Here is a 21,224-nt window from a genome sequence, read left to right on the forward strand (position 1 = left end):
TGAAGATGTAAATTCTCCCTGAAAAAAAAATTTAGCAAGGTTATCCATTGACAAAATTATTCTAAATTTAATGTAGGAAAATTAACTAGAATAGCTAAAATAACTTTAGGAAAATAATAATGGAATGAATGAATCACTCTACCTGTTTTTAGGATTTGTATACAGCTATAGTAATGAAGAATGTGTGGTACTGGTGGATATGCAGACATATGTGTCAATGCAACACAGCACAGAAACAGACACACACAAGTACAGATGACTGATTTTCTACAATGGCAGAAAAGTAATAAAAAGTAGGAAGAATCGTCTTTTCAAAAAATGGTGCTGGAACAGCTGGATACAAAAAAAAAGCTACCTGTGGTTCGAATATATTTTCTTACATTATGTAGTTTTTATTTTCATTCTCCTAACAAGGTCTTTCATAGAGAAAAATATTTTTATTTTTATAAAATCCAACTTATTGTTTTTTTTTATGGATATCGGATAAAGGATTTGAATCTAGAATTTATATGGAACTTTTTAAATTCAAAATACAATTTTTAAAAATCCAATTAGAATGTTTTACCACAACGTTTCTTCTCAAATTCAAAAATGTCAAAATTTTATTTATGATCTTGCATTTGCCAAGCATGCCTAGTATTATTTTTATTTGTATAACTTGAAAATAAAGTTGGTTAATTATATATTTTGAAAACCTAATCAATGAATTTGCAGAAAACCAAGACAGAAAAATCTTGTGTTTAACCAAGATATTACATTAATAAAATGTTATTATTTGTATTAAAATATGACACAGAAATGTTACTTTTTGCAATTCTTGTTTATGTTGTTTCTCATGCACTACTATTAACCCTGTTATGTTTCATAAATAATAAAATACCTTTACAAAAAAGAAATGTATATATAAAATATGATGGAAGTTAAAAAGGGAGAATATTTTCTACTGAAAGCATCAAAGAAAGATTGATGAAGAAAGAAAAATTGGAAATGTACCATAAAGCATAGACAAAGATTTGATATTTGAAAAATGGGAGCAAATGTATGAACATAAGCAAAGATTATGAGCAGGGCTATAGTGATCATAAAAGGAAAGAGTGGAAAGCAATATCAGAAAGGTGATTTAGAGTCAGGTCATGGAGTGCTGGAAAACAAGCCAGGTCTTTTCTCTTTATTCTGTAGACAATGAGAATTCAGCAGAGATATTCAACACTACAATATTTATCAGATCAATGTTTCAGAAAGGTGCATTTAGCAACTGTGCATATAATAAATTGGAAGACATACAGAGCAAAGATAGTCCAAAAGTTAGTAAGCAATTTTGATTCTTTAGGCTTGAGGAATAAAGATTTACACTAGGCTGTTAGAAACTACGATAAGTTGGAGAAGAACTGTGCAAGAAAAATAAAAGCTTTTTTTTTTTAAATAAAAAAAAAATAAAAGAGAAAGAAATGACAACTGATTGCAAGTGGTTTTTCAGTACTACATAGCAGGAAAAGTTGCTAGTACTTTGAATCTGTGTCCTATTAAGAGAAGTTAAAAATACAGGAATGAAAGGCAAAGCATTATTGTGGAAGAAGTAAAGATGAGTGTATAGTAATAAAGTGGGAGCAGTAAATATAGACTGATTTTTCAAGTTTAATGACTCAAAGGAAGTGGATGGTTGCACAGTTGACTAAGATTTTATTAGGATAGAAAACAAGTAAGTGGAAGAGTAAGTGGAAAATTTTAATTGAGAGGAAAGTAATGAAATGCCAAGAAGAATATGATACAAGAAGCAAAATTCTTCAAAAAGCAGATAGCTTCTGAGACTCATCAGAGTACATTGCCTTGGAAAGAAGAAATGATACCCTTCCGAGATCAAGGAAAAGGATAAAAGTCAAGGTGCCACTGAATTTATGACAGAGAATGAAAGGTGAGTTCCTACCACATTGTGTCAATATTATCAATTTGTTTCTCAACATGAGCAAGTATACAGTGGAAGGCATAATAAAGTTAGAAAGGTCTAAAATACATTATCTGAAAAATATGTAGTTTTCCTTTAAAGTACAACCTGTTCAAGGGAAGCTATCATATATTTTAACTTGTTATAAAACACGCCAAAGCCTAACAGGTTGCTAAAAATGTTTGATACATACAATATGCAATAACTGACACACGAGTATATTTCTATTTATTTATCCCAACTCTTAAATATAATTTAAATGTAAAAATCCAACGGAAAAATCCACAGTTAGGAAATTAAATTTTTTTATTTATTTGAAATTCATTTATGCTGCACAGACACTTTCCAGTTAATCTACCATTTATGCTCCCATGTAGTATTAACCCTACATAATTCCTGAGGATCAGTAGTATCCTGTGAAACTCCTCTCCATCTAGTGTTCCATGAAGTCCCAGAGAACTTCTTCATGATACTGGAAAAAATTCTAAGAGTTTTCCCCCCTTATTGAATTTCAACTCATAATGATTTCCCTTCAGATCTTTTGTATTCAATATAAGTGGTCTTGCTCTGGTAAAATTATAGGTTCCAAACGAGTCTGCTACTAAAAAATGCGTTTGTATATTATTTCATTTTGTTTTACCACCATAATAAACAATATTATTACTTTGTAGTTTCTTCAGCACAAGATAAGATAAGCAGTCATAAAAGTATGTCATGTCATTTGCATTATTACTGTTGTTGTTTTTTGTTTTCTTAGATATTCCACAAAGTTTCAGCGTAGCAGGTTTTAGCTTGGGAAAAGGTAAAAATGCTATAGAAAAGACAGATATACTGAAATAAAAGAAAAAAAGGCAGCAAGTACATAAGTTTAGAAAACTAATCAGGTGACACATTTCCTCATTGTTACATAGAGTTCTATTCATTTATCTTGGCAATAAAACTGTCATCTGTCAGATACACGAGTTTTATTAAGCAAAGACTTTTTTTGTCAAGATCGAGAAAAGTGAAATAGCAACATGGTGTATTAGTTCGTTCTCACACTGCTGTAAAGAAATACCTGAGACTGAGTGATTTATACAGGAAAGAGATTTAATTGACTCAAGTCCTCCATGGCTGGATAGGCCTCAGGAAACTTACAGTCATGGCAGAAGGGAAAGCAGTCACCTCTCTTACATGGCAGCAGGAGAGAGTGAGTGTGTGAAGAAGGAACTGTCAAACACTTATAAAACCATCAGATCTTGTGAGAACTCATTCATTATCACGAGAACAGCATGGGGAAACTGCTCCATGATCCAATCACCTCCCACCAGTTTCCTCCCTGGACATGTGGGAAGTATGGAGATTGCAAATCGAGATGAGATTTGGGTGGGGACATAGAGCCAAACTGTATCACATAGCTTACAAAAAGTTTTCTGCAACGTTTATGTCTGAATATCTTTATCTTTTTGCTATTTCCTCCAAAGAGGAATAGACTGTTAGCTATAATCCTGGGTAATCTTCCATAGCATGTGTAAAAAATAATTTTGTCTTTCAAACATTAATCAAACAAAACATATATTTGATAATATCTGGCTATTTATACAATAGTCACTTCAGATTCAGTTTATTATAAATGTACTTAATTTACGTAAGTGATTATGAAAATGATTTTCCTTCATTTTTTCTTTTCTTATAACATTCTTTTTAAGTTTAAGTGTTAACATTATACAGGCCTTCTAAGATTCAGTGGGAGATATTACTTAGTCTCCATTCTTGGGAAGAATTTTGATAACGTTCACATTATTACTTAATTGTTTAGTAAACTTCACTAATGGGCTCATCTAGGTTTAATGTTTTCTTTGTGGCTGGGTTATTAAGTATAGATTTGAGTCCCTTAATGATTGTAAGACAAGTTTGATCTGTATCAATTTTATCTGTCATCAAATTTAGTTATATATTTGTAATATTATTTTAATAGTAAACAAAAAGGTTAGCATCTGTTAGTTGAGTTTGGTTGTAGCTGTTACTGCTATTTAACTAAAGTGATATTGTCTCATTTAGCTTTTTTTTTTAACTAAATGCTATATCTTAAACATGAAAAATTATAGAGTATGTAATAAACTTAAAGATAATGTTATCTTCCTTGGATAAAATTTACTTTTGTAATGGGCTAGGGTAGAGGTGCTAGAAATAACAAATTTACTTATTCCATTCAGAGATTTAGAGAATTCACATTTGGCTGCAATCATAGGTGTTTATCTATCTCCTATTCACGTTTTTCGCTAAATTGTAGGCCTTTGGGACTCCAACACAAAGACTAGAGGGATACCAGGGACCTCCTTTCACCAATTATGAACTCTAATATTTGTTGAAAGCATTGCTTAGCTTGTCAGTCTCCACTTAAAAAATTGTCAGTCGCATTAAGAGGAAAAACGGTAAGGTAGATCTGACATGTCACTCTGGATTCCTCATTTCCTAGATTTCGGCCCTGTAATTATTTACTTTTGTGTGATACATTCAAACTAAGACTTCGACATTTTTTTCCAGATTTTTTTTTCTTAATTATCAATGGGAATTTGTTTGGAAACATCGTAAAAATACTTTGCCAGAAGCTATTGCTTTATTTTTTCAATACACAATGTGTGAGGGAAGCCTGCAACATGAAAGGTAGAGAACAAAACAAACAGAAAGGAAAAACAGAGAACAGATAAAACAACAGAAAGAAATAAAACTACAAATACAATCCAGAGAGATGAGAGGTAGGTGCATTTAGGGAGAAAATAATTTATCATTAAAGTATGACATTTAGAAAACATGACAGTGTTCCTGAGAACTCAAAAAATATAATAACACTAGTAAAATAATTCAAATGTGGAAAGAAATGTTGATAAATTCTCTAAAAAATTTGACTGTATAAAATATAATTTATGAAAATAAGGATTAAAAAGTTACAAAAAAGCATAAAGGACTAATAACAACATCTACTAAGAAAGAACAGAAGAAATTGGAAAGATATTAATTAAAATTAAATTTTCCAGAACTAATGAGTATATAGAAAAGTCTTACTAAATTGAGTAAACACAATGAATGAAAGAAAGGTCATGAAATGTAATTTCATCTTGAAATTAGGAGAAAATAATACATTTATTCTGAGATAAATAAAAAGTTAAGAATAAGAATATGTCAGTTTTAATGATTGAAAGTAAAAGGAATAAATATATATGTATATATTTTTAATTCTCAACCTTCTGGAGAAAAATATAGCTTAAAATACATTGTTAAATTATTAATTAAGGATGAGGTAGAAAAAAATTACATTTTTAGATATGTCATCTTTTTTAAAATTATTTTATTTTGAGCCAGGGTCTCTTTGTTGCCTAGGCTGGAGTGCGGTGGTGCCATCTCGGCTCACTGCAACCCCTGCCTGCCTAGTTCAAAGGATTCTCCTGCCTCAGCTTCCCAAGTAGCTGGAACTACAGACACGTGCTACTATGCCTGGCTAATTTTTGTAATTTCAGTAGAGATAGGGTTTTGCATGATGGCCAGGCTGGTCTCGAACACCTGACCTCAAGTGATCTGCCTATCTCAGTCTCCCAAAGTGCTGGGGGGATATAGGGATGAGCCACCATACCCAGCCACATGTCACCTTTTAAAAATACTATCTCTCATCATTTTTGAGAGATAGTATTTTTAAAAGGTGACATGTGGCTGGGTGTGGTGAGTTCATGTCCTTTGTAGGGACATGGATGAAATTGGAAATCATCATTCTCAGTAAACTATCGCAAGGACAAAAAACCAAACACCCCATGTTCTCACTCATAGATGGGAATTGAACAATGAGAACACATGGACACAGGAAGGGGAACATCACACTCTGGGGACTGTTGTGGGGTGGGGGGAGAGGGGAGGGATAGCATTAGGAGATATACCTAATGCTAGATGATGAGTTAATGGGTGCAGCACACCAGCATGGCACATGTATACATATGTAACTAACCTGCACATTGTGCACATGTACCCTAAAACTTAAAGTATAATAATAATAAAAAATAAAATAAAATAAAATAATAAAAAAATAAAAATATTATCTCTCATGCGTGTTTTCTTTCTTGGGAAGTTGTTTAAGGATATATTTAAAGAAAAAAGGATTAACCCAAAATGAAAAAAAAAAAAACTGCAGTGTCTATTTTTAAAAAGCAACAAACAAAAATTATAGATCAAATTCAGGATAAAAGGCAAATGAAAATGTCAAGAGGATTAATAAATACATGTTCTGAAAACTCGTTGTAAAGCAGCCTTTGACTACAGCAGGAAGACAAAGGAATATAAAAAATACCATCTTTAAGAAAGTAAAGCAGAACTGAAAAATACCTGATGTGATGCATCAAAATGACAAATTGTTAAATTTGATAAAATGTCCATTTCAATTTCATATTTAAATAATGGGTCATAAATCTTCAAATAAATATACGGTCTGTTAAATTAGTTGCCCTGATGTTTAAAACAAATAAAATGTTTCAAAAGATACTAGTAGGAAAAGTGTACAATTTCAGAGCTAGAAAGCAAAAAAAATACAGTGTCATTGAAACCAAGCATGAGCAGAATTTCAAATGAAAGGTGGGATAAATATTGATACAAGGTTGGAGAGTCAATGGTGATGGAATTCTTCAGGTTGTGTCAAGGGGGAAGTTTCTCAGGGAAAAAACAAACTGACAAAAATCCTTCTTAGCAGATACTCAATACAATGAAAAGCACAGTAGGCATTATTAAGAAAAAGATATTATAAATCATATTAAAGGAAATGTAGTATTAGTATTTATGTATACAATATAGTCTATAGTTACTTTGAAAGAGTAAATAATCATGAATATATTATAAGAAATTTGACATGGAAGTTATTAAAACTTGTTATGTGAAATATTGAAATAATTTATTAATTTCATTACAATTATTTCCATATGCATTTCTAGTTGGAACTGTCTTTGTGATTCTTGAAAAGAAGCATGCTGTGACTTAAAATGAAATCCATCCTATTCAAAAGTGATTCAGAGGTGATTACTCTTTAGCAAATTCAAAAACTTAAAGCATTCAACAAAATAAGGAAGAAAGTTCACTCTAATATAAAGCCAATGCTTTTAAACTGTCATAAGAATTGTTGAAGAGTGAGTAAACACACATTTTGTCACTAAATGTCCATATCACTGTTCCTACTACACATGTAATCACTAACCTCTTAGCAAGGGACGTGAATCCAATCTAATTCCTGGATTTAGCCCAAATCTAAGATCTCTTAATGGTAACTAGTTTTCTCCATTAAGTTTCAATAAGGGTCCTTATGGCCTGGTGTCTTAATAAAAATATTTATTATGTATCCATTCTGTGATATTGCAATAGGAAAAATATAACTTAAATGAACAATTTCATTCAGACAAGAGACGAAAAAGAGACACACCTGCTTCATTATCTGTGTCACTTATGATATTATAGGTTTCACTTATGATATTATCTGTTTCACTTATGATATTCCATAAGCTGGCAGTGGGGAAATTTTCTTGCTCAGACCTTAGTTGTAGCTTTGGGACAAACTCTCTTATCCATTTTTTTTTTTTTTTTGTCACCTCTGCTTCCCCTATTGCTACATCTAAAGAGGACATTGATATGCATTTCCTTCTTGAAGGTGTCTGCCTTTTATTTTATTTTATTTTTAATTTTTATCTATTTTTTTTTTGAGACGGAGTCTCACTCTGTCACCCAGACTGGAGTGCAATGGTGCACGATCTCGAGGGTTCAAGCAATTCTCCTGCCTCAGCCTCCCGAGTAGCTGGGATTACAGGCACCTGCCACCACCCCCGGCTAATTTTTGTATTTTCAGTAGAGACAGGTTTCTCCATTTTGGCCAGGCTGGTCTCAAACTCCTGACCTCAAGTGATTTGCCTACCTCAGCCTCTCAAAGCGCTGGAGTTATAGGCATGAGCCTATAATCCTTTAAAACCTACTTCCTGCATGTGTGAGTTTTGGGGTTAAAGCATTATTCATAATTTAAAAAATAAAAGACATAATGAACTACAAAAAAGTTAGCCATTTTGTAGTGGGGAAGAGATGACAGTGAGGCTAACTACCTACATACAAGCTCTGGTAACAAACAATAAAATTAATAAAAAAAAGATACCCTAAAAAGAAACACGAAGATTGGCCAGCAAAATGGGATAAAGTCCTTACATGCTTAGAGTGTAAGAAAAAAACAATGCAAATTGAAATGAGCACAATAAAGGAGAGCTGAGTTAGCCGTTACTTATGAAATTTATAATCCCACAGTTTTATAATCTCTCCTTTCTCCGTAATAATTTAGAATGATAGCTATTACAATCCCTACACCATTGCATCCCATCACCACTTGATTTAAAGTTAAAAAACCAACATATCATGGATGACCCAAGACTAAAAGACATAAATTTATCCACGCATTTCTCAAATAAACAAGTCACCAAATCTTAAAACCCCATCTTTATGGTCTGCATTCATAGACAGATGTCAGTATCAAACACACAGTCATTCAGAGTCTTAAGAAAAAAACAGATGGCATATTCAATTCAGGCCATTTGAGTAGGATTTAACGAAGAAACGATTTACAAAGATATGAGCAGTGTGAAAGGAAACACAAATACTACTGAATGACAATAATTAGGCTGTTATCATTCTGGAACCTGAAAGAACAAAAGGAAAGGACACATGCAGAAATTTGAAACAGAAACTTTGGGTAGATGTTAGCTTCTAGTGGCTGTGATTTTATTCAGGAGATGCAGATAGCTCATGATGGCCTTAAAACATTGAATTAGACAGGGGAAATATATACAATATCATACCCTCTTACTTCTCTCCAATGTCCTGCTGGCATTCGTGATCAGTTGAACTTAATTCCAAATGTAAGGACAAGGAAGCTGCTTTATGAGCAATAATTATGTCAGCTGTTGGGACAAAGAAAAAGTTGAGAAAGAGGCACAGAGAGAGGATCTAGGGTCTAAAACAGAAGGTATCTATAACAGATATCAACATCATGGAACTCATATTGACCTAAACTTGGAAGTGATGTTTCAGATGCTACAACCGCATGTAAAATATCAACCTCAAACTTAGGGGATGAAAACAAAAGCAGCGTAATTCAGGTTCCTGGGTTGGATCCTTGCTATAGTCTTAGTATTTGTATCCCCCCTCCATTCCCTCAAGTTCCTATGTTATAGTGTAATCAGCAATGTGATGGTATTAGAAGGTGGAGTCTTTGGGAGAGATTAGGTCATGCTCTCATGGATAGGATAAGTGTTTTTATTAAAGAGGCCTTAGAGAGTTGTCTCACCCTTTCCACTATGAGTGAGTACACAGTGAGAAGGCACCAGGAAAGGGGCCCTCATCAAATATCAAAACTGCTGACTCCTTGATCTTAAACTTCTGAGCCTCCGGAACTGTATGAAGTAAATATCTGTGGTTTATGAGCCAACCAGTTTACATTATTTTGTTATTGCTGCCCAAATGAACTAAAACATTCCTGAACTCTAAAAAGGATAGTTGTGAAACCTTGAGGAAATTGGTTGAATGGTATACTTTGTACTATATTTGCAACTTTATGTAAGCCTAAAATTATTTGTAAATAAGCTATACTACTACTAACAATAATAATAATTTGCTATTATCTTTCACAGGACATAGAGTGGATTGAGCTTAACTAAGTATTTCCTAGTTGAGGTTTCTCATGCAGTTTCAGTCAGAGGATGTTGGCTGGAGATGGAATCATATGGAGGCTAGGACATTTGCCCACTCTGAAGAAAAAACAAACCGCTGAAGAAATCTCACTCCACCACTATTTGGTCACTCCATATACTCTCTTCATCATGGAAGCTTCAGGGTAGCTGGAATACTAACATTGTGGAAGAAAGAAAGCTGTGTTGTTTTTTATGACAGATGTAGAAGTCAGATAACAGCACTTCTGCTGCAATTTGTTGGTTGATGTTATTAGAATTTTCTTAGGTTCAACGAGAATGGATATAATTCTCACAACTCAATAGAGGAATGTAAATATTACTGTAAAAGAAGGACACGTGGGATGGGATCAGTATGTCCTGGAGCTGACTCACAAGGGTGGGTGGTTAGCGTTACTTCTCAAATCTGCCTTCAGTGGCATCCCATTGACATCTCGAAATAAGCATGGTGGCAGTACTTACATCATAAGAATTGACAAATGAAACAAACGCTATACCTCCACCTCATGCACATAGTCAGTTGTTAAACATTTACCAGTACATTACTGGATGTGATGTGTACCGATGCAGATCTCTTTAAAAAATCCTATCTCATACAAACATCCCACAGTTACAAAGTGGAGGGGCTCAAATTATAAGTGAAATGTGTCAAATTACCAACAGCAATCCGACTCTGGTAATATCAGTGATCAGGTGAGACGAAAGAAATAAAGGAAAATTTGATGGCCTCAGGAACTGAGAATCCAGAAATGTAACACAACAATAATTCATCCTTAAAAAGAGGGGTTCATACTCTGCATGAAACCCCTCTGATAGGAGCAAGTGCATTGAGAGGGGTCTTCTGATAGGAGCCCTATCAGATAGGCTGATAGGTAGGCCCGTCTGATAGGCTGATAAGTAGGCCCGTCTGATAGGCTGACAGGTAGGCCCGTCTGATAGGAGCAACTGAATTGAGAGGGGTCTTCACAGAAACCATTCATGAATTTGACGCTGGAAACATACAAATGTTTGACATGCCAACAAAATAAAACAAAATTGAAACTCCTAAAATCTAAAGCAGACTAAAACAAATTTGTGTATAGTCCATGGCAGATAACAAAGAAAAATTATTTCAATTAATTATAAATCTAGACGTGATGGCGGTTCTCTTGTGGGTTACATCCAAGGATAGGAAAAAAATGTAAAAATGCTTAAAGTATTTCCAGTGATAACATTTAGCTACTAAGAGACCAAGAAAAAATGAAGATATACAAATATAAAATGACTTATTTACTATATATTTTAAAATAACATTTGCTCTCACCGTATCCACTAAGAAAACTTAGAAATAATAAATAGTGTTATGGGTTAAATTATGTCCCCTCAAAATTCATGTTGAAATACTAAACCCCAGTGTCTCAAAATGTGAGTGTATTTTGAAATGGGGCCTTGGAGAGATAATTATGTTTAAATAAAGTCATATGGCCGGGCCCTAACTCAATCTGAGTGGTGTCCGTATAAGAGGAAATTTGGACACAGGGACACCAGGGGTATGAGTGCGGAGACACAACCACGTGAAGAAGCAGTAAGAGAGCGACCATCTGGAAGCAAAGGAGAGAGGTCTCAGAAGAAACCGACTCTACTGGCACCTTGATCTTGGACTTCTGGTCTCCAAAATTGTGAAACAGTAAATCTTTTTTGTTTAAGCCACCCAGTCTCTGGTATTTTGTGGTGGCAGGCAGTGAAAACTAAGACAGTCAGAAACAATGAGAAGCTACAGTGCTGAAAAGATGGTCATTAAATCCTGTCTTCCTCTCTCAAAAGGAGCAACGATTCTTTGAAAAAATGACAAATTTCAGATCTGAGCAGAAAAAGTACAAGATAGGCCTAAAACAACTTTGTCACAAAAAGCAAAAACCTATCAAAATCTACTTGTCATATTGAAAAGATTTAGTGGCCACCTTTAAGTAGCTCCCACTGTCAAAAAATGCTATAACATAAGCATCAAAGAGAAAACAAACAAAAAACTACAACAGAAGGAAATATATCAACTATGTTTAAATCTATGGTTTTCTAATGGCTAAAAGAAAAAAAAGCAGTCTGGTTACTTTTAGATAATGCAGGACAATTAACTCATCATTTTAATTTCTCATTAAATAAAACAAAGATGCATTTATTCCTCCCTCCCTTTGTATGCTGTGAAACAGCCCAAGCAAGTTGTGGAAGAAAGGATGTTTTCCCTTTAAAGGAACAACCTGTATAAATAGAATTCAGCTAATAAATAAGAAAGACAATATAAAATTATAATTTTGCTATTTTGCAACTATTATCAAAATAAAAAGTCTAAGCTATTAGCAAAAAGAAACAATCAGAGATTAGATGCTTTCTGATGAGAGAACACACTACAATCCTTGCAGTGTTCTTGCCAAAAAATGAAATAAAATGATAGTAATAATTAATTCCAAGTCAGCTCAGTCATGTAGATTTGATTGCCAGGTTATAGGAAACACAAGAGTCAAAAGAACATGATATAACACAGTGTTATAATACAATCTTTCTCAATTTCAGTTAGGTCGAGCAAGCAATCTAGCTTCTTCAACAAATAAATAGCAAGATCAAAACATGATAGAGATAGGGTGGGTAACCTACAAATTAAAAAAAAAAAAGGATTAAGAGACATATGAATTGTACTATATGATGTTTATCTGGAATTCGAGTAAACCCAAGAAAATCTTAGTATAAGTCCATCAGAAAATGTTGAGTACTGACTAGATATTTGTAAATAGTAAGAACACTTGGACACAGGGCGGAGAACATCACACACGGGGGCCTGTCATGGGGTGGGGGAAGGGGGAGGGGATAGCATTAGGAGAAATGCCTAATGTAAATGATGAGTTAATGGGTGCAGCACACCAACATGGCACATGTGTACATATGTAACAAACCTGCATGTTGTGCAAATGTACCCTAGAACTTAAAGTATAATTAAGAAATTGTTTTAGACACAATGATAATGCTGTGGTTTTATATTTTAAAAGACATCTGGCTTTTAGTAATATATACAATTAAGAAAAAACTTAAAATTGAAAGTCAAATTTGTTCTTTATTTTTTTCTGATATCTTGCATTAATGGTAGCTTTATTTCTTGTCTGTTTGGTAATTTTTACTATGAGTTAACATTTCGCTGATTTTTTTCCTTGACATACTAAAGGGTTTGTATTCAGAAATTATTTCTTCAGGTATGATTTGCATTTCTGCTTCTAGGTTAAAAGGGCATACGAATTCTGATGCTTTATTCATTTAATTGCTTTGTTTGGCATTTTTATTCATATGAAACACCAAATTACTATGTTAGAACATTGGCGTGATCATAGGTTTCCAAGGACTATAACGGTATTATGTATATATTTTTCCAACTGGAACTGGAAAAGTCAGACATTTTCTTTGCTTCCACTCTACAATCACTTTGCCACTTGCTGGGCCTTTCTAAGCCTGTGGTTAACTCTTTGAGCTCCAATATTATTTGTGATCTAGGATTTATCTCTTCAATTTCTATTAGCCTGAATTAGGTTTCTTTTTCCTTCACAAATCAAAAATATGGCCCCAAATGCTTTATGAACTGAGATTTGGAGCAGGTATTGTGCATTTTTGAAGAAAACCATGCTAAATGCTGAAAATTCAAATATATAGCCTGCTCTTTCACTGAACTTGTATGCTGATTCACAGTACTTTTGCTTGTCTTTTAACATTTTCTCTCATCCCCTGCAGTGATTAGCCATAATCATCAAAATTCTTTATAATATTCCTTTCAAGCCTCCACCTCCTTTAATTTTGACACACATTATTATCATCCCTTATCTCCTTTATACCACCAGGAAGTTCATGCATGAATACCCTTAACTCGTGCTCTACAAATTCCCATAAACTTATTTGTATCTCATCAATGTTTTTATTTCACTCACTCTTAAATGCAAGGTCAAAGTCAATCTTTATACCTGTGTCTTCATTCAATGCATTTCTTTCTTGCATTTCCTTTAAAACATAAAATTCAGGCATGAGGGCTATCTACTTCATCTCTCATACTCCCTGCTCCACAAATTTATATCCATCTCGTTAATCATTTCCACCTTCTTTTTAATATAGTTGTGATTCTTATTCAATCCACTACTGTCTCTTTGGAACTTTATTCCATCAATGTCTCATTGCTATTTATCAACTCTGATTTTACCTGTGCATGGATCATTCATCCCACCCATAAAGATACCCAACCCCCCCACACATACACCCCTACCAAGGAAACCCACCATTGACTCCACTTCCAGCTTCCAACATTTTTTCAGCTTTATTGAGGTATATTGACACATAAAAAGTGTATATATTCAAGGTGTACAATGCAATGTTCTTATACATATATACATTGTGAAGTGATTACCATAATCAAGCTAATTAATATATCCATCACCTCACAGAGTCAGCTTTTTCTTTTTTTTTTTTGTGGTGAGAATACCTAAGATCTACTCTCTTAGCAAATTTCAAGTGTGCAATACATTAAGAAAGAAATCCTATTGTTTGGATGAACCTGGTATAAACCTGGAGGATATTATGCTAAGTGAAATAACCTGGTCACACAAAGACCAATACTACATAATCTCACTTACATGCGGTAGCTTCAAACTTTTGATGTCTTCTGTACACCACTAATAGGCTTCTCCAAAGAGTAATATGCACTTAGTGACGTCTCTTCTTCACAAAATACTTACCCCAATCCCCAATGCAATTGGCATACATCTCCACAACTATGCTGAAACTGGTTTTGAACAGTCACTAATTACTTTTAAATTACTAAATCTAATGGATGGACAAATATCTATTATCTAAACATATGTAGATGTAGCTTTTGACACTTGCACTGGTTTTAAATACCTACTTCCCACCCCTCCCCATCTCCCAGTTGTACTACTCTTTTCTGATTCTTCTTTTGAACTTGTTCCATTCGAAATGCTTGCTCTGGTGACTTTTTTTCCTTCCGTAGAGTGTTAGGAGATAATTCTCCATGGGTTTCTTATATTTCTGTATGTCTTATGATCAGAGGCACTGACAGTTTTTGTTCGGAGCTATATTTTGTGGTAGGCAGAATAATGCCAACCCCTGCCTCTAACCTCAAGGAGTTCCACGGTCTAATCCCTAGAGTCTGTGAACATGTTCTGTTACATGGAAAATGTAAATTTTCAGATGTAATTATAACTAAGAACCTTAAAATAAGATTATCCTGGTGGATCCAATCTAACCACAGAGCCCTGAAAAGCAGAATGTTCTAGGGCTGGAAGCAGAAAAAGTCAGAGATATTCCAAGTGCAGTAAGGATTTTATGTGATCTATCAAGCTATGAGGTACAGGGGTTCATGAGTTCAGGCCAGAGAGAGGTCTCTGGTTGCTAATGGCAGCCCCCAACTGATATATAGCAGGGAAATGAGGACCTAAACCCCATGATCACAGGGAATTAAATTCTGCAACAGCCTGAATCAATATGGAGGCAAATGCTTCTTAGGGCCTCTAAATAATAGCCAGCTAGCCATCCATTCATTTCAGACATGTGAAACCTGGAGCAGAGAAGCCAGTTAAGCCAAAGCAGATATCTGACCTACATAACTTTGAAATAGTAACTCTGTGCTATTTTAAGCCTCTAAGTGTGTGATAATTTGTTATAGCAGCAATAGAAAATGAACATACTTTTCAAGGATATTCACATATCAAGCAGGCTTGGAAGATGGAGATGATGTCTCCCTCCAGAGCAGAGGACAGGTTTGTCTGCTGTCCAGCATGGTATAGATAATAGTCTAATTTAGGGCAAAGTTCTGGCAGATACACTTGCAATTGTTATTAAAAAAATGAGTTTTTCTATGTTCAAGGTTCTCAACTGGGACACAAACTCACTACATGAATAGTGCCCATCTATATTCACCCCTGCAGAACTTGGGATCCAGGGAGAATTGTTGCAAATAGAAAGCTCATGCAATATCACCAAAGGTCCCTGCCCCCAGTATCTCGAGTGTTATGCCAACATCCATGGAATTGTGGAAGGCTTTCAAGAAGTGTAAAATCTCCTACCCTACACATTTCTTGATACTACATTCTTAAACATTGGCATAAACCAACTTCTATCTAAATATGTTATTATTCTTTTATATCATGCTATCTCTAACAATCACAACTATTGTAATTACAACTATTCCTTATATGCTCAAGTCTCCCTAAATCTATATATTTACCTTATTCATCTCTCCTTATATTCAGACAAAAGCAAGTCAGTGGTCTTGGTATATCAATGGGGTAGCTTATTTCCCAAGATGCTTATGATCAATTATTTTCCTCCACGTATACACATATCATTTTCTCATATCATTTGCTAAGAGGGTAGATCTTAAGTATTGTCACCACAAAAAAAAGAAGAAGAAAAGAGAGACGTAACTTTGTGAGGTGATGGATATGTTACTTAGTATTATTTTGGTAATAATTTTTCAAGGTACATGTGTATAAGAACATCACATTGCACACTTTGAATATATACAATTCTTATTTGCTAATTATCACTTCACTGCAACTTCTCCTGAATATACTCCACCTCCTATGGGAAAATGGTCTTAGTGATTTGTTTGACAAATAAGATGCAGAGAAAGTGACATTGTAGGCCATATATTTTTGCAGCTTCACCTTGAATCTCTTGGAATGCTCTTTCTGTAGAAAATAAGCTATTGAATAAAATATCCAACTACAGTGAGACCGACCACCATGCTGTGAGGAAAACTCAGCTAGCCACATGAAGAGCTGGCCACCTAGCCATCCGATTCCAGGTTGCAGACACAAGGGGAAAAAAAAAAATCTTCAGCATTCAGCCCAGTGAAGCTTTCATCCACCATCCAAAATGGTAATTGATTGAGATATTGCCAGGAGAATTACCTTGCTGGACTAAGCAACACATAAACTGTGAAAGATAACAATGAATTATAATTTTAGTTCTTAAGTTTTGAGGTAGTTTGTTACAAATCAATAAATAACTAAAACCACCATTATTTGAGTGGACTATTATAAAATCACTTACATAAAAAGTAAAAGTAACTTCTGTCACTGAATTATTCATTCTCTATCCAATATGTGATAATCAAACACCTCACGCGAATTTGTATATCATTAAAATATCTGGATTATCCTATATTTCTTTTACATTTTAAACTACACATTTTCTTAATCTTTAGATCTTGTTTTTTTGTTTAATTAATCTGCATCTTCACATCTATTTATAAGAAAAATGGTCTGGCGCGGTGGCTCACGCCTGTAATCCCAGCACTTTGGGAGGCCGAGGTGGGTGGACCATGAGGTCAGGAGATCGAGACCATCCTGGCTAACACAGTGAAACCCCGTCTCTACTAAAAATACAAAAAATTAGCCGGGTGTGGTGGCATGCGCCTGTAGTCCCAGCTACTTGGTAGGCTGAGGCAGGAGAATGGCGTGAAGCCGGGAGGTGGAGCTTGCAGTGAGCTGATATTGTGCCACTGCACTCCAGCCTGGGTGACAGAGTGAGACTCCGTCTCAAAAAAAAAAAAAAAAAAAGAAAGAAATATACACCTAAATCATGTTCTTGATTCATGGTAAAGTTTCTTTATTTAGCCACCTTCAAACACATTATCAGATTTGTTTCCACAGTATTTTATCAACTCTAGTGAGGGTTATCCTTTTGGTAATACATTTAAGTAATTCACCAACACTAACCAGACTAATGACAAACTATTAATAAAATATTCCTCTATTATGGGCTCCCAAATCATGTAGTCATCAATGCATTCTATTTTATAGGAATCACTGTAATTGTCATTAAGACATAACTTACAGAATTAGCCAAACAGTAACTTGCTATTTTATTTAATTAATAGGAAGGGAAAAAATGAGTAAGCATTTATCATAACATTTTTGTTATTTTCTCTATTTACATTCTTTATATTCTTCTTCCCTTTTTGTTATTATCCCCAAGGGAATTTTCTCTGTGAGTCTTTAAACTTATTTAGCTTATTGTACCCTTTCATAAACACACACACACTCATTCACATATCCGAGAAGTTTCCTGTATCACAACAAATTAATTGAATTAAAATTCAAATAACTTTGGTCATTGGTAGAGTTAGTAAGATTCAGCAGAATTACTGAGTAACCCGCTACTTGAGCTTTCTAGTATTTCAAGATTTTTGACATACTTAAAAATGTTGTCACATTATTATCAGGGCTTTGAACTGCAAGGTTTTTAGTTTCAAGAAGGCTTTAATGGGAAGAATCAACCATCATTCACTGAAACAGATAAAACTATAAAGCTAAGTTAAAAAGTAAAATAGATTTTTAAAGAGCATGAAGAAAAGTACTCTATCCAAGTAAGGATTTTTACACTGAGAAAAATGCTTCAGAAATTACCCAATGCCTTAGAAGACTCAGGCATTTCAGAACAAGATGAGAAAATGATTGAAAGCTCTAGAACTGAATGCCCCAAGGAAACATTAAACTTGCAATTATATGCAAATATATTTTAGCTGTTCCTCTTTTAGCAGACACTGAAAAGATGGATTTTTTTCTAGAGATTTTAAAAGTGGAACATCAAGGATGATTTTCTCCGTATTTTTCAACACTTGAAAGACCTCATGGTAACAGTTACAAAATAAAGAAATAATGTATACTTATACTAAATGATTTTATTTAAATATGTATTTTAATACTGTCCAAGCATAATATCCATTCACTCATTAAATCAAAATATATTTAAGACATGAAATATATTGTTCTAGTTGCTGGAAATACACATGAATATTAAAAATGCAAAATTCTACGACTCATGTAGCTTACATAATGTTGGATAGAAACAGAAAAAATATACAAATAAATATGTAACATTTCAGATGGTGGTAAACATATGAGGTAAAGTAAAACAGTATAAGATAATAGTTACAAATGGTTTAGTTGATTTTGTAGGACAGGTTAAAGAAACTAGGTTTTCTATCAACAAATAACTGATACTATATTTCAGTATCTCAAGAAAATAAAAGCTAATTTGTGCTCTTTCTCATATCCCTAGATACATAATGTGTCCGTGTTCCCACTCCTGTAAGGTAATAAGTGTGTGTTATTTTATGCAACTAAGTTTGTGGTAATATTGTTCCTCTTAAAAGGAAATTACCACAGACACTTGTTACAAATGTCAAAAAAGACTTTATTGAAGACTATTGCAATAGGAGAGAGACTGAACTCAACCTTACTGAAACAAAAAACAAGAGAATTTTTTTATTTCATCTGTTCTTTATAAAAAATTGACATATAACAGTTGCACATAATTATGGATTACAGAATAATATTTTAATACATGTACACAATGTGTTATGATCAAATCAGGGTTATTATCGTATCTATCACCTCAAACATTTATTACTTTTTATGTTGAGAACCTTCCATATCTTCTCTTCTAGCTATTAAAACACAAAATAAATTATCGTTAACTATATTCACCATCTAGTGCTATGGAACACTAAAAGTTATTCCTCTTGTTTAGCTGTAATTTTGTATCCTTTAACTAAGCTCCCCATCCTCCACTGGTTGCTGGGAATGTCGATTGATTCCATATGTTGGCTATTGTGAATAGTGCTCTTGTAAACATGGGATGCAGATAATCTGTTAAATATAATAATTTCCTTTCCTCTGGATATATACTACATAGTAGGATTTCTGAATCACATTTAGTTCCGGTCAGAGTTTTTTGAGAGTGTTTTCATGCTGTTCTCCAAAATTGCTGTGCTAACTTACATTCCCATCAATAGTCTTAAGAGTTTTCTTCTCTCCACAACCTCACCAGTGTATGAGTTTTCTTCTCTCCACATCCTCACCAGCATATGTTTTTTTTTGTCTTTTTGATAACAGCCATTCTAATTGGCATAAGATATTTTATCAAGGTTTTCATTTGCATTTCTCTGATGATTAATTAGTGATGTCGAGTTTTTTATACGCTTCCTGGCCAATTTGTATGTTTTCATAAATGCTTATTTAGATAATTTGCCCATTTTTAAATCAGATAAGTTGTGTGTGTTTTTGTCTTTTTTTTTTTTTGATGTTGAGATATTTGAGATTTTTGTATATTCTGGAGGTTAATCTCTTGTTGGATGTATAAAAATATGTTTTCCCATTCTGCAGGTTGTGTTTTTCACTCTGCTGATTGTTTCTTTTGCTGCGTAGAAGCTCATTAGTTTGATATAATCCAATTTGTTTATTTTGGCTTTTCTTTCCTATGATTCAGAGGTGTTACCTAAAAAATTTTCCCCCAGACCAGCAACCTGAAGTGCTTCTCCTATGTTGGTCATATATGACAAACCCACCACTAGCATCATAATGAATGGAGAAAAGGTGAAAGATTTTACTGTAAGAACTAGAACAAGAATATGATACCATCTTTCATCACTCCTACTCAACATAGGAAAGGAAGTTCTGGCCAGCACAATTAGGCAAGAGAAAGAAATAAAGGGCATCCAAATTAAAAAGGAAGAAGTCAAATTGTCTCTGTTTTCAGAAGACCTTGTATTACATATTAAAAAAAAACCCTAAAGACTCCCCTATAAAAACTCAAAATTTATTTTTTTATTTTTATTATTATTATTATTATTTTTTTTTGAGTAGGAGTCTCACTCTGTCACCCAGGCTGGAGTATAATGGCACGATCTCAGCTCACTGCAACCTCTGCCTCTCAGGTTCAGGTGATTCTCCTGCCTCAACCTCCCAAGTAGCTGGGATTACAAGCATCTGCCACCATGCCCAGCTAATTTTTATACTTTTAGTAGAGACAGGGTTTCACCATGTTGGTCAGGCTGGTCTCCAGCTCCTGACCTCAGGTGATCCACCCACCTCGACCTCTCAAAGTGCTGGGATTACAGGCATGAGCCACCGTGTCTGGCCAAAACTCAGGATTCTTAAACTTTAGTGTGAGCTAATGGAAAAGTACTGTAGAACATTTGTAGGGAGATTGTTTCTTGATTAGGCCATCTATGTTGGTGTCTTGGTGCTTAGGCTCCTAATCTCCAACAGAGACTGGAAGACTAGAACACTGTTTTTCTTGATTATTCCATTCCTCCTTGAAAAAGAGACTCCTAGGTAGTAGACTATTTACATCTTAAAAGTAAGAGAAAACATTTACAATCACAAGTTTTCTAAAGTACAAGCTCTAAGAAAAGATAGGTCAGGTGCCTACAGTGAGAAAGAAAACAACCTAAAATTTGGTCAAGCAAAAGGGAATGTCAAAGTCATGTTGGTCATTACACAGCAACAGATTAATAATACATTAGATTCCAGATATCATGTAACATAGCCCATCTACCTCCCACCTCCCATAGGAATTACGTAGTGTTCTTATCTGTTCTGTCCCAGACAGTTATAGGACAATAAAGAAAACTCGTTTTATTGTTTTTTTGCTTTTTTAATGTGTGGCCTCTAGGCCATTAGAAACGATCATCAAGTCATCACTCAAGTGGGACCCTGCCTTAACTTATGTTCTAACCT

Source organism: Pongo abelii, chromosome 2, assembly GCF_028885655.2.
Source record: "Pongo abelii isolate AG06213 chromosome 2, NHGRI_mPonAbe1-v2.0_pri, whole genome shotgun sequence".
Taxonomy (NCBI): domain Eukaryota; kingdom Metazoa; phylum Chordata; class Mammalia; order Primates; family Hominidae; genus Pongo; species Pongo abelii.